Here is a 15281-nt window from a genome sequence, read left to right as displayed (position 1 = left end):
CAGCTTGTGTTTTGTAAGTGATGCTCATGATCAGCTGATGGCCTCTGCATGAATTGCAGTACCCCACTAGCTGATTGCATGTGGAACAGCTGTGGTAACATTCCCACAGCTAATTGCATGGAAACACACTCCTATAACTAGGAATATCATGTGGGTATTGGCCCTTTTCATTCAGTGTGAGCAGGACTTCATGTTGGTGTTTGGCAAACAGCATCACAGATGGTTAGGGTTATATGTTTCATGCAACAATTGTTTTTTGTATGAGTGAATCGTACACTGTCCATTTGAAAAGGTGGCAATTGTAGGAATACTGGCTGCTCAATATGCTATGCACCATTTAAATATGTATCTTCCTATATATATTTATGTGTGTGTATGTGTATTTACATATCTATCTATATATATATATATATATATATATATATATATATATATATATATATATATATATATATATATATATATATATATATATATATATATATATATATATATATATATGTGTGTGCATATATGTGTGTGTGCATATATATATATATATATATATATATATATATATATATATATATATATATATATATATATATATATGTGTGTGTGTGTGTGTGTGTGTGTGTGTGTATCTGCATATATGTGTGTGTGTACATGTACCTTTGGAATGTTTATTACTTCCACATTGTACATTCCCTACACTGCATGATATGTTATTGATACAGTCCTGACATCATAGAAGTGGGATGGATTACTGTTAACGTCTTGTGTGTTGTTTGTTGGGTTAGGGGTATGACTTGTTGTAACAGTTGATATTGCAGGGCAGGCAGATCTGTTTGGCTGTGGGGGGGGGTGATATCAATACTTACAAGAAGTATTTAGCTTTGGCCCCCTCACCCCTATTAATGGTGCCTTTGGTCATATATGTAGCTGTTATGTTCTCTTTTATATCTATAGACATATATCTGTATATTGTATACACACACACACACACACACACACACACATACACACACACACACACACACACACACACACACACACACACACACACACACACACACACACACACACACACACACACACATACATCTACATGTATAATACATTTCCTGTACTGTTGAATGACTGTACTGGATTATATGTTTGTGTAAACATCAGGGTTATGTATATTTGACATGGCTTAGTGATAAATCACTTTGGCTATGGTGTGCAGGGTCATGGGTTTGAGCATTGCAAAGGCTGTTTATTTTATTGCTGGGCAGAACAAGGGCCAGTGGATACAGAGAGTGTGAATAAGGCACATTTAAGCAGTTGTAAGTGGGTTTGCGTGGGTTTGTGCAAAGATAAGCACTGCTAACTTCCGGTTACAGTTTCTTATACTCAGTTAGTTCCTAAATTGGTTAATCTGTGTAGGCATTGTTTACCTCCATGCAAACAAGCTTAAACCTGCTCACTCCTGCTTAAAAGTGCTTACTCCCACTTACCCCATACAAATTTCTTTAAAAGAAATGAAAAAGTGTTGATAGGGATAGGAAAGTGGTGAAAAGGGGGCACAAAGAGGGAAAGACAGCAGGGAAATAGCTAGGAGTATGCAGGACGGGTGTAGGAAAGGTCCATAACTGCCCATTTCTTCTACAGCAACAGCTGTGCATATACACTGATTTGGAGGTAGATTTGGACACTCATACCCCTGAGAGAAGGGTAAGGACAACAATAATATTTTGTGAAGCCAATTAGACCAGATTACATGTGTTCAGTGGACACGTGTGCGAAATGGACAGCTATGTATGGGGCAAGATTTTTTTTTGGGAACAGATTGCCCTTTTTTTTTAAGGTGAGAGTGGCATGTTGGGGAGGGATAGTAGGTATATTTGGGGAGGTAGGTTGGGTAGGATAACAGACAAGACAGACAAGACAGCATACAGGGGTGGTATATGACACATGTGGGGGGTAAACACCTTGGATATGGAGGGTTGTTTGGAAGTCAGAAGCCCATGAGCCCCTAGTGGAAAAAGTGGGACTGAGGTCCCCACCCATGGGCATTCACCACTGTACCTTCATGGCCCCGAAGGTGGCTGTGCTGAGGGCTGAAGAAGAAGGGCAGGCTGACCTCTACTTGCACTATGCTACCCTCAAGCTGGCATAGCAGATCTCCAAAGTCCCTGTGGACCTCGCTACACACCAGACCAGGGACCTGATGATGGGTGACAGTATCCTGCCTGTGCCTGCTCCTGGGGGGGGGGGTGAGCCCATCCCCTGAGGTGGTTCCACCCGAAGGTGGTGCAGGACCAGCAGACAAGGAGGTCCCAAGGTGGGCCCCAGACATTCTGGTGCCTGGTGCCATGGCCAGATGAGGTGAGAGAGATGGTTCTGTTGGGACCGGCCTTCCCAAACGTGCTATGGTGGTTCAATTTTAAAACATATGTGGGTTAGTAATAGTCAACACATTCCAGGAGTAGGTATAACTGCATGCATAGATATTCCCATTAACCTGAAACACCAGATATGGAACAGGTGCATAGCAAACAGAACACATGCATATATAGAACCACAGTGCCCATTACAACAGCATGCAGGTACATTGATGGCAGCATGCCACCAATGTAGGAGTATTTCAACATGGCACATGCATAGAACAAATTTCAATATTTATAAAACAATAGGACATATGTCTTAACAGTAGATTTAATAGTGCACATACCAATTGAGTTGTGTATTTAGTTTATTGTTGCAGATATGGTGAGGGGGAGAGATGTAAATTAACAACTTATATATCCCTGTAGTTCTCATTACTTTCCTAGTCAGTGCTGTGATCTGTACATTACAAGTATTATTAAGCTACCCCATGGCCTTAGTTTGGACAATGGTATGGATGTAGACAACTATATACATGAACTGTATTTTACCTGCAGTATACACCTCTTACCTGGTATACCTGTAGAGGTATTGTTTGTTAACACTACCTGACTGTTTCTACACATATTCCCAGATTCCAGGTTGATGTTATGCACATACCTCTCCATCTCTTATTGCACACATTCTGGGCATGTATTGACAACATGCAGGTGAAACCGGGACATATTTTGACTATTGCCCTCATAAACCTTTGGTGAGTTGTACATGACAAGTTTGATTTCATAGACATTTTCCAAATATTTACAGGCCTGACAGTCAGTTATATGACATTAAATTCTGCCTACATGTCGGAGATTAGCATGCTGATATGCCAGGGGGACAGGGTAACAGCCAGCAGATATGGGCCAATTCTCTGGACATTCCAGACAGATATGATTCTGCATACAGCTTACTAGCCGGGTTCAAACCATGGCTGTGTGTGCTAAAATAAAACAGTGTACATCACAGTTGGGTGTGCTATATAGATATTTGCTGTGTATCTTTTCTCTGAATTCTTTCTATAAGTCTCCCATGGTTTTACAATCTGACCTTGTAATTACAACACTCTTATACAGGGTTTCCTAGACAGTTTTATTATATAGCACTGTGTGGATGACAGTGGTGAGTAATACCTTATTAGTCAGAGATACTGCAACACTAACATTGCCATACAATACCAGACTAAACAGCACCAGTTCAAGATTTCAATCTTTTACTTCTAGGCACAGTTTTCGTATCTGGCAGAACTGTGGGAAGGGATGTTTGTTAACACTACCTGAATGTTGTCACACATATTACCAGATTCCACATTATTATTATGCACATACGTCTCACTCTGTTACTGCACACACTCTGGTCATAGCCGCACAACATGGGGTGGAGTTGGGACATACTTTGCTTATTACTCTCATAACACTTTGATGAGTTGCTAGAGTGACAGGTTTGTTCTTATGGATATGTTTTTAACAGTTATAATGTTGGCCAATCAGTTGTATGTCATTATTTGCTGCCTAAACTTCTGGGATCATCCCACTGATTTGCCAGGGGGACAGGGTGGCAGGCAGGGGACTAACACCAATTATCTGGACTTTTTTGACAATATCTGTACAGTTGTGGGGTATGATTCTGAATACAGCTTACTACCACTCCCAGGATTCGAACCATGGCTGTGTGTGCTAAAAATACAACACTTCACATCTCAGTTGAGTGTACTATTTGGATTATGTTGTCTATCTTTTCACTGTTTTTTGTCTAAGTCTCTCTCAGTTGTACAATATGACCTCTTGTGATTATAACAGTCATATACAGACATTCCTACACATTTTATTTATGTAGCACAGTGTGGGTAACAGTGCTTAATACAACAGTACTATTGAGAGTTTGCAACACTACATTACCATATGATACCAGAGTAAACACAAGCAGTCCAGCAGTTAGACCTTTATTGTCAGGCTGTTAACCTTTTATTTACATACAACCTATATGAGACTCTTCCTGCCATATTGCCTGGTTTATTCAGTACATGTCATGCACAATACAGGTTTTATACAGGCAATTAACTTTCTACTACTTGTAGATTTATTTCTTATGACAGTACTTGTAAGATTATTACTAACCTGCCTCGCAAAGCAACCTCTGCAATCCACAGGCATGGGCTTCCCGGTTCACAGCCTGCTCGTCTGCTGCTGTCAAAGACATAAGAGGAATATTTAGCCATACTTATCCATAATATACATGAGCTGGCAATTACTAAACATGTAGAAGACTTGTACTTACACACAGCTGGGACATCACCTGTCTGCCTAGCCTCTTGTATCCACTGATCCAACAGCTCCCTCTTTCTCCATTTCAGGTCAGCATAGTGATGCCTGACCTGCTCACCAGTTTGAGGGATGCCAGTGGCACTGGTGAGGTCATGGACGAGACGGTCCCAGGCTTCCGCTTTATATTGGGAACCCTGTTACTAGCCCTGCAGCAGTCTCTGGTCATGGTCTTTAACAAGGAGTCCTGCCATGACTTTGGACTTCTGGATGCCCCAGCACTGCACCTGGAAGTGCACGCCTTCACCCATACTGGTCATAGTGCCTACAGGAGGAAGCTGCAACCAGTTATAAGATGTATTTCCACCTGTGTGGTTTAAATAGGGCCAATTTCCCACACTTTGCCCTGATTGGACAATTTTGAAAATGCTTAGCTATGGGCAAACCTGCTTACCTAAGGTTAGCATTGCTTAAAGAGGTATAGCAATGGGCAAACTGATTTAGCTTGGCTACACATTGCTTACACCTAATATGCAGGAGTGTGCAATGTTTAGCATTGTTTAATTTTTAATTTGCACACTATTTGCTGTTTGGCATTGATTTATCATTCATTACATGTTAAATATGTGTTTGGTATCCATGATTCATGTGTACGTACACTGTATGGGGTCCTTGTGTTTATTGGGAGAGTTCAACACTTTATTACAATGACACTTCACATCTGGACTTACTGCAGTACTCCATTTCACCTGTTAATGTTATGTTGTAGGTTATACAACATAAAACTGTATATAGATTCCTTTCACATGTTAATTTTGATTTTCCTATAGTGAGGATCTGTTTGGTGATACCTCAATCTTATGTACTGTTGTGATGGTTTACTGGTTAACTACTGTGACTGTAGTGTATAGGGTCCTGGGTTCAAGGGCTGTTTATTCTTTTGCTGGGCAGAACAGTGGCTGTTGGATACAAAGTGATTAAGGCACTTTTAAGCAATTGTAAGCAGGTCTGCATGATGGTAAGCAATGCTAATTTCCGATAAATTATGCTTACAGAATGTTACCTTCAATATTGCTTAACCTGTGTGCACATTGCTTAACCCCATGCAAACAGGCTTATACCCGCTTACCACTGCCTACAAGTGCTTCTACAAGTGCTTACTGCCGCTTACCCCCACACTAATTTAGACAGAAATGTAGCATGGTTTTTGGGAAGGTGGTGGATTTGGACACTATGGATTTATCATTCATTACACATTATATCTTTGATTTGTATCCCTGCTTCATGTGTACATATACTGTATGGGGCACTTGTGTTTATCTGTGGATTTTACAACATTATTACAATGACACCTCACATCTGCATTTAATGCAGTACTCCAGTTCACAAATATATGTTATTTAGTAGGTTATACAACAATAAATATTCTTCATATAGTGATTTGACATGGAAAATGGAATTTACTGGAGTGAGAATCGAACCAGTAATGACTGCTCATAAGGCAAATGCTCTGACCACTACACTAGTGCAGTACTGCTTCATTTGCATGCATCTTGATATTTATCTTCTTTTGCCATTTAAGCTACAAGTACTGTTAGCCAACAGGGTGCTGGCGGAAATCGGGCTACTGTTGGCCGAAGAAGAAGAGGAGGGGGAAGGCATGCCTGAAGGCAGGAAGGGAGGAGGAAGGTTAGGAGTGTAGTACTGAGGGTAGGAACTTTGAATGTTGGCAGTATGACTGGTATAGGGAGAGAGCTAGCTGATATGATGGAGAGAAGGAAGGTTGATATATTGTGCATGCAAGAGACTAGATGGAGGGGAAGTAAGGCCAAGTGTGTAGGAGGCGGGTTTAAATTGTTCTATCATGGTATGGATGGCAGAAGAAATGGGGTAGGGGTTATCCTAATGGAACAGTATGCCAAGAGCATTTTGGAGGTGAAGAGAGTGTCTGATAGTGATGTTTATGAAGCTTGAAATTGATGGTGTAATGATGAATGTTGTTAGTGCATATGCTCCACAAGTTGGATGTGCGATGGATGAGAAAGAAACATATTGGAGTGAGTTGGATGAAGTGGTGGTGAGTGTACCCAAGGGTGAGAGACTAGTGATTGGAGCGGACTTCAATGGGCATGTTGGTGAAGTAAACAGAGGGGATGAGGAAGTGATGGGTAGGTATGGTGTTAAGGAGAGGAATGCAGAAGGTCAGATGATTATGGATTTTGCGAAAAGGATGGACATGGCTGTGGTGAATATGTATTTTAAGAAGAGGGAGGAGCATAGGGTGATGTACAAGAGTGGAGGAAGATGCACACAGGTGGATTATATCCTATGTAGGAGGGCCAGCCTGAAGGAGATTGGAGACTGTAAAGTGGTGACTAGGGAAAGTGTAGTTAAGCAGCATAGAATGGTGGTCTGTAGGATGATGATGGTGATCAAGAAGCGGAGGAGGAGTGTGAAAGCAGTGCCAAGGATTAAATGGTGGAAGTTAAATAAGGGTGATTGTGAGGTGGAGTTCAGGGAAGAGTTAAAACAGGCACTGGGAGGCAATGAAGAGTTACCGAATAGCTGGGTAACTACAGCAGAGCTAGTAAGGGAGACTGCTAGGAAGGTGCTTGGTGTGACATCTGGACAGAGGAAGGAGGACAAGGAGACATGGTGGTGGAATGAGGAAGTACAGGAGAGTATACAGAGGAAGAGGCTGGTGAAGAAGAAGTGGGATTGTCAAAGAGATGAAGAAAGTAGACATGAATATAAGGAGACGAGGTGCATGGCAAAGAGAGAGGTGGCGAAGGCTAAGGATAAAGCATATAGAGAGTTGTATGAGAGATTGGACACTAAAGAGGGAGAAAAGGACCTGTACCGATAGGCTAGACAGATGGACAGAGCTGGGAAAGATGTACAGCAGGTAAGGGTGATAGAGGACAGTGAGGGAAACGTACTCACAAGTGAGGAGAGTGTGTTGAGTAGATGGACAGAGTACTTTGAAGGGCTGATGAATGAAGAGAATGAGGGAGAGAAGGTTGGATGATGTGGGGATAGTGAATCAGGAAGTGAAGCAGATTAGCAAGAAGGAAGTAAGGGCAGCTATGAAGAGGATGAAGAATGGAAAGGCTGTTGGCCCAGATGACATACCCCTTGAAGCATGGAGGTGCTTAGGAGAAATGGCAGTGGAATTTTTAGCCAGATTGTTTAATGAAATTTTGGAAAGTCAGAGGATGCCTGAGGAGTGGAGAAAAAGTGTTTTGATACCTATCTTTAAGAATAAGGGTGATGTGCAGAGCTGCAGTAACTACAGAGGGATAAAATTGATCAGTCACAGCTTGAAGTTATGGGAAAGAGTAGTGGAAGCTAGATTAAGAAGGGAGGTGATGATTAGTGATCAGCAGTATGGTTTCATGCCAGGAAAGAGCACTACAGATGCAATATTTGCTCTGAGAGTGTTGTTGGAGAAATACAGAGAAGGTCAGAAGGAGTTGCATTGTGTCTTTGTGGACTCAGAGAAAGCATATGACAGGGTGCTAGAGAGGAGTTGTGGTATTGTATGAGGAAGTCGGGAGTGGCAGAGAAGTATGTAAGAGTGGTACAGGATATGTACAAGGTTAGTGTGACTTTGGTGAGGACTGCGGTGGGTGTGACAGATACATTTAAGGTGGAGGTGGGATTACATCAAGGATCAGCTCTGAGCCCTTTCTTATTTGCAGTGGTGATGGACAGGTTGCCAGATGAGATTAGACAGGAGGCCCCATGGACTATGATGTTTGCAGATGACATTGTGATATGTAGTGAGAGTAGCGACCAGGTTGAGGAGACCCTGGAGAGGTGGAGATATGCTTTAGAGAGGAGAGGAATGAAGGTCAGCAGGGCTAAAACAGAATATATGTGTGTAAATGAGAGGGAGGGTAGAGGAATGGTCAGGATGCAGGGAGTAGAGTTGTTAAAGGTGGATGAGTTTAAGTACTTGGGATCAACAGTTCAGAGTAATGGTGAGTGTGGAAGAGAGGTGAAGAAGAGAGTACAGGCAGGGTGGAATGGGTGGAGAAGAGTGTCAGGAGTGATTTGTGACAGACGAGTACCAGTAAGAGTGAAAGGGAAGGTCTACAAGAGGGTAGTGAGACCAGCTATCTTATATGGGTTGGAGACGGTAGCATTGACGAAAAGGCAGGAGTCAGAGCTGGATGTGGCAGAGTTAAAGATGTTAAGATTTGCACTGGGTGTGACTAGGATGGGCAGGATTAGGAATCAGTATATTAGAGGGTCATCTCAGGTTGGACAGTTTGGAGACAAAGCAAGAGAGGCGAGATTGCGTTGGTTTGGACATGCTGAGGAGGGATGCTGGGTTTATTGGGAAAAGGATGCTAAAGATGGAGCTGCCAGGTAAGAAGAAAAGAGGAAGGCCTAAGATAAGGTTTATGGATGTGGTGAGAGAGGACATGCAGGCGGTTGGTGTGAAAGAGCATGATGCAGAGGACAGGAAGAAATGGAAGCAGATGATCCGCTGTGGTGACCCCTAACGGGAACAGCTGAAAGAAGATGATGATGCCATTTAAGCTACAGTATGTGTAGCTAAAGCAATGGCAATCTATGGTTAAATTTAATCTGTTTGATAAAAAAAGTGTTTATACTATTATATTTTAAATATTGCTCTTATAAACGTGGGGTGTTGCTAGGGTAACGGGATTTGTTTTTTTGTACATTTTCTGATGGATTTGAAGTCTGAAACTCATATGTTTGCCATTATTTCAGACTTCATTGATGAGATCATCCCAGTGATTTGGCAGGTAAATGAGGGACAGGCCAGATGTATGTGCCACATATCTGGACATTCTGCATTAATCTATGCTGTTGGGGGGTATGCAACCCCTTATGAGCGGTCTCGCTCATTGTAATTGCCAAATGGCAGTTCTTGACTGCAAGGGCATGTATATTGTGAGAGTTCTGTTGTCAGACATGACCCCTGCACTTGTCCACGCCCCATGTCCGTTTAGGAGCTGAGACAGCGCGCCTTCATTACTATGCATGGAGCGCTGCCGCGCTGCTCCTAAACAGTCGCTTCCGTCAGGAATAAGCTATTCCTGCACTTACTGAATCCTGGGGTCTGTGTAGTGTATTGAAACAGGGAACTTTTGTTTCCTTCTAATTGAATAGTTTATTGGCTAGAGGGCTTCATAAAATGAAACTGTACCTGAAATCTACATTTCATTTTAAAATATTTTTAAACCTGTAATCATACTTTTCCAAATAGTACATTTAACTAATTCTTCCAGGTTGCATTGTGCTAGCTACTCACAGTTACTGACCAAGTGATCTTTTATTAGAAAAAAAAAAAAAAAAAAAATATATATATATATATATATATATATATATATATATGTATATATATATATGTACACACACACACACACACACACACACACACACACACACACACACACACACACACACACACACACACATACATATATACTTTCAGGGTTTATGATGGTTTTCTTTGTTGAAATTACACAGTTTTAATATTTTTGTGATATGATCAAACCATACATTAGGCAAGGCAGGATTTCAATTATTTCTACAACTGAATATTGTATTACAACTATATTAATGAACTTTGCTACTGCTTTTTATATCCAAATACATTCACACTTTTTTCTGGATATGCCACCAATTAGGTACCTTTAATTGTTCGTGTTTTAGAAATTCATTAACAATTTTACTTGTATTTTATAGCTGATAACAATTGTAAATGTTGCTTTATCTTACTGACAGCATATAAAACTGGTGAAATAAACTAAAATAATTGTGCTCTTTTAACTTTTACCAATATTGTTCTAGATGGGTATAGGTCCCAAGACTATAGGATTCTGTATTAAACTCATTAATTACTCTCCAATTATCTACTCTGTACATTTTGGAGAGGTCAGAAACTTTTTTTGTTTTTTTTGCAGTCAGGGAGAGCAACTTTAATGATCACTTTGAGTGCTACAAATTATCAGCATTAAGGTAACAAATGCTTCGCTTTTTTTTTTTTTTTGCTATAACAAGTTAGATCCAGATACTATTACTTACATTTGGACAAAAATAGGATTAAGCAGGGAGGATTGCATACGTGTGTGTGTGTGTGTGTGTGTGTGTGTGTGTGTGTGTGTGTGTGTGTGTGTGTGTGTGTGTGTGGCGCGCGAGTGTGGTGGAGAAATATATGAGTTATAGAAGTTATCATGTTTACATTTATTTTACGGAAAATTAATAAGTTGAAAAAATTGGAACTGTCTTATTTTGATATGAACAAGAGTCAATGATGTGTTTGCTTTAATGTTATTATTTCTTCCAGTGTTGCGACCTGAAATTATTTAACATAAGTGATCAGACTGTGTAATTACAGGACTATACATTTAGACATCATCTGAAATTTTGAAACTAGCAAAACCAGACAGAAGCCTTAACAGATCTCCCGCAGTAAAGAGTTGAGGCAGCTGTCTGCGAATGAAGTCAAGCCTGGATGAAAGAGAGTTAACACACTTTGCCAAATAGCACTCTTTGCTGAAGCAAAGCAAACATCCCAAACCCTACCTTATTATACCAATTACTAAGAGGATTTCAAACTACAGACAGGTAGATGGCGTACATTATCATCAAAACCAGTATTCATCTTTGTTTGGCCTATTTCAAAGGCCTTACTGATCAAAGGCATCAAATAGCCTAGAAAGAATTGTTGTTTTATATTAAGCCCCAAAGTATGCATGCGTCAGGGTCAGTCTGTAACATGAGTACTGTATGTTTAGTGGAATGCTGACTCTAAAATTCTTTGCACTGGTGCAGGTTATTTAAGACAAGAAGGACTTTGTTGCTTGATAATTTAAAATGCTATTTGTTTTAAGGCTATCAGAATATGGCTGCTCAGATTGTAGATCTTTGCTCCACTGCAAAGTCATTTTCATGAACATGAACATCTGCTGTTTTAGTCATCTGTAAAACAGCCATCTGTTTGTATGCATATTTGCTCTCAGTGCTAAAGTAGGATATCAAAATTACAAAACTGCGCTGAAGCTAGAGCAATTTCAGCCACAAGAGATTGTTATATAATGTAATAAATTATGTTTTTCTGTTTCTTAAATATTGCCAGTGAGATAAGGTTGTAACAACCCAAATGGAATATTTCACACCACACAGAGGGATCAGCTGCCCTTTCTGTTTTTGGCATTTTCTAAAGTTAAGTCATGTATGACTTATAGCATTACTGTGTCACATGGAACTTGACAAATACCCAGATGAATATACTTCTGGATATATATAAAACTGCACAGCTGCTGATGGCTTCTCCTGACCCATTGTGTTTCAGAGCTATGTCACAATGTTTACAGCCAAGAATAACTACTTTCTCTAGTAACAGCTGCATCAGCTCCCTAAAGCTAAGAGCTATTCGGGCTAGACTAGAAGCTTAGCACTAGCATTTACTGGGACTTCACAGAAGACTAATGATTAGTTTTAGCATGCATCAAGGCAGGCCTGTGCAACTAAAAATATAAATACAGAGCAAGTAAATGGTGCAGTACTCCAGTTCTGAACAGTGCAGTCGGTTATCCATTTTCACCTGAAAAGTCACATAAAATTAATTAAAGATAAGAAAGAGAATTATTGCTGCAAAATTATAAACCCTTAACTAGGAATAGATGAATCCAACATATTAAGGCTTTGTGTATCCATAACTCTAGATGAATTTTTATTTGCTTTCTCAGATAGGCAATGCAATGAGCTATTACTCGGTACTTTTAGTATTCAGTATGTTGTGTGCTTGGCAGGTTGGTGTAGAGTTTTTGGACTATGGCTGATATACCTGTACCTGCAGCTCTTCTGGGTTTGAGTCCCCCCTGCTTCCACTTGCTTAGTAAGTGACCCCATGTAAGTCATTTAACTGGAAAGTGCTTCAGGCCTAAGCATGAAATGGGCCTTTCTCTATTACGGTTCTACCCCAGTTAATAATATATTTATTTATTAATGTTACTAGGTAACCTGAACTTGAGAATAAGAATAAAGAAATCAAGTTACTTCAAGTCAATATTAAGTATAAGTGTAATTTATTCTATGCATTGTATTGTATTGAACTTTAGAATGTTTAATCTGCATAAAAGCAAGAGGCAGAGATGAATGTTATCTTTTAATACTTAATATCCATTTATGGCCCCTTCCATCATGTGTGAAGTAATGACTGTATTACCTTAAAATTTTGTTTTGTAAATTTATAAATTTATAATCAGGCATTACTACACAATAAGGTGTGAGTTACGTCTTGATAGCAGCATGCATATGTGCAGGAGACACTTGTGCTGAGTGGCTTTTGCACCTGGATGTGCTATCACTCCAGCATAACCCATACCTGTGTGTTTGTGTGTGTCTGTGTGTATACGTGTACGTTTTTGTGCATGTGTGCATGTGCACATGTGTGTCTGTGTGTGTGTGTGTGTGTGTGTGTGTGTGTGTGTGTGTGTGTGTGTGTGTGTGTGTGTGTGTGTGTGTGTGTGTGTGTGTGTGTGTGTGTGTGTGTGTGTGTGTGTGTACGTGTGTCCATTTGACACAGCAATGCCACATAAAATAAGCCTTTTAGGTAAGCTTCACAGTACAGAGAGAGAAAAACCTTGACTGCAACCCAGGTGACCCAAGAGCATTAGCTTCTTTGGCATCTGATGGAGCAGGCAGGGGGGAGGAGCAGAGTGATGAGGGTTTACATACTTACCTTTCTACGAGAGAGAGAGAGAGAGAGAGGGAGGGAGGGAGAGAGAGAGAGAGAGAGAGAGAGAGAGAGAGAGAGAGAGAGGGAGAGGGAGAGAGAGACAGGGAGAGGGAGAGAGGGAGAGGGAGAGGGAGAGAGAGAGAGAGGGACAGAGAGAGAGAGAGCAGATTCACTCTCATAGATCACTCTTCTTTAGACTTGGACCTATAGTTATAACACCATCATAGAGGCATGGGCCGTAACTCTAAACAGTAAACACATCTGTGATTGGTTATGGTGGCTCCTTGAACACACCCTAACACTCATTCACTTTCTCTATCTTAGCTGCACATAGGGGGAGGGTGTAAGTTAATAAATAGCAAGCAGTCACCCTAGACAGATCAGTATTTTTGCATACATGCATATCTCCCCACTCCATGTGTGTTCCAGAGCCATAAATTAAGTACACAGCTGAACAGAGTGCATTAGCATAGAGTATATAAAGAAACTGAATGGTGTATGGGGAAACAGGACAACTCACAGACTGGACAAGATGAGAGGAGAGGACAGATGAGTACAATTCTATGTATTTGCTAGTAGTATGGACTATGGATTTCTTGAGTAGGTATCTACAAATGGGTAGAATAGTAAGAATCTTGGAAAGTGGGGTTAGTGACATTAGGTAGCTGGGAAGAAGAATAATAGAACATTTTAGGGGAAAGAGTAGCTGGATATAGGCAAAATTCCTGTAGCCAGGATTAGGAGGAGACGTAAACATTGAAGGATGCCGAACATGGCCCAGTACATGAGCTGAGCGCATACAGTTAAGTGAAGACTAGAAGGTCATTTGAAGAGGTGGTTAAGATAAGAAGATGGGAAGAACAAAGGAAAGAGGGAATTAGAAGAATTGACTTCGACAATTGGCTAAGTTTCTGGTGTCATTCTAAGGGGATCCAGTATCTGTCTGCTTGGGATGACATGATTGACAAACCGCGATGCTTTGCTAGAGATGGCCTGCATCTGTCACCCCAGGGTTTCAAAGTACTGGCTAAAGCTCTTGCTATCCCTATAGTGCCTTTTTTAGGCAGTGTTCCAAAGACAAGATTGCCACCATAACAGCTATACATAAATGCAATCTGAGGGTCATGCTGCTCAATGCTAGAAGTCTAAATCTCAAGATGCACTCACTCAAAGCACTCCTCAAAATGGAGAACAATGACATTTGTGCTGTAACGGAGACCAGGTTTAAAGCAGCAGAAAGTACCCCTTTGCTACCAGGCTATAACTCATTCCACACCTTTTGGACCCGAAACATGGACTGTAGCTCCAAAGGCAGTGGTGTCTCCATAGTCATAAAGGATATGCACACCTCCAGACTAGTAGCCCAGCATAACACATCTGAGATACTTCAGGTACAACTAACAGTGGGTAAGACAGAGATCCAGGTCATAGCCTGTTATAGGTCCCCAACCATGTCCCTGGACTTTCAATCCACATTCCTAAGCACCCTAGAATCTATCAAGGTCCAACCCAATACTGTCATACTAGGAGGCTTCAACTACCCCTCCATCAACTGGAATAACTACTCAAGCACCAATACACTGGCCCAACTCATCCTGGAATTCATCAGTTCCAATGCCCTGGACCACCTCATTCTGACCCCAACTAGAGGAAGCAACATCCTTGACCTGGTTATTACTAACATGGGGGACTGTTGCTCTACACCAATAGTCAGCCCCTCCCTGGTCAGATCCGACCACAAACTAATCACCACATAAATCCACATCTCACCCACACCCCCCACAAAAGTAACCACCTTGAAAAACTTCTCCAAAGCTGACTTCGGACTCCTAAAAACCCAGGTGGCTAACTTCACAGCACCCATGCCAATGGAAAATAGCTGCATGACTGCCGAATCTTACACTAATGCA

The sequence above is a fragment of the Protopterus annectens genome, chromosome 12.part0, assembly GCF_019279795.1.
Source record: "Protopterus annectens isolate FY-2018-M chromosome 12.part0, PAN1.0, whole genome shotgun sequence".
Taxonomy (NCBI): domain Eukaryota; kingdom Metazoa; phylum Chordata; order Ceratodontiformes; family Protopteridae; genus Protopterus; species Protopterus annectens.
Note: the sequence above shows the minus strand (reverse complement) of the source record.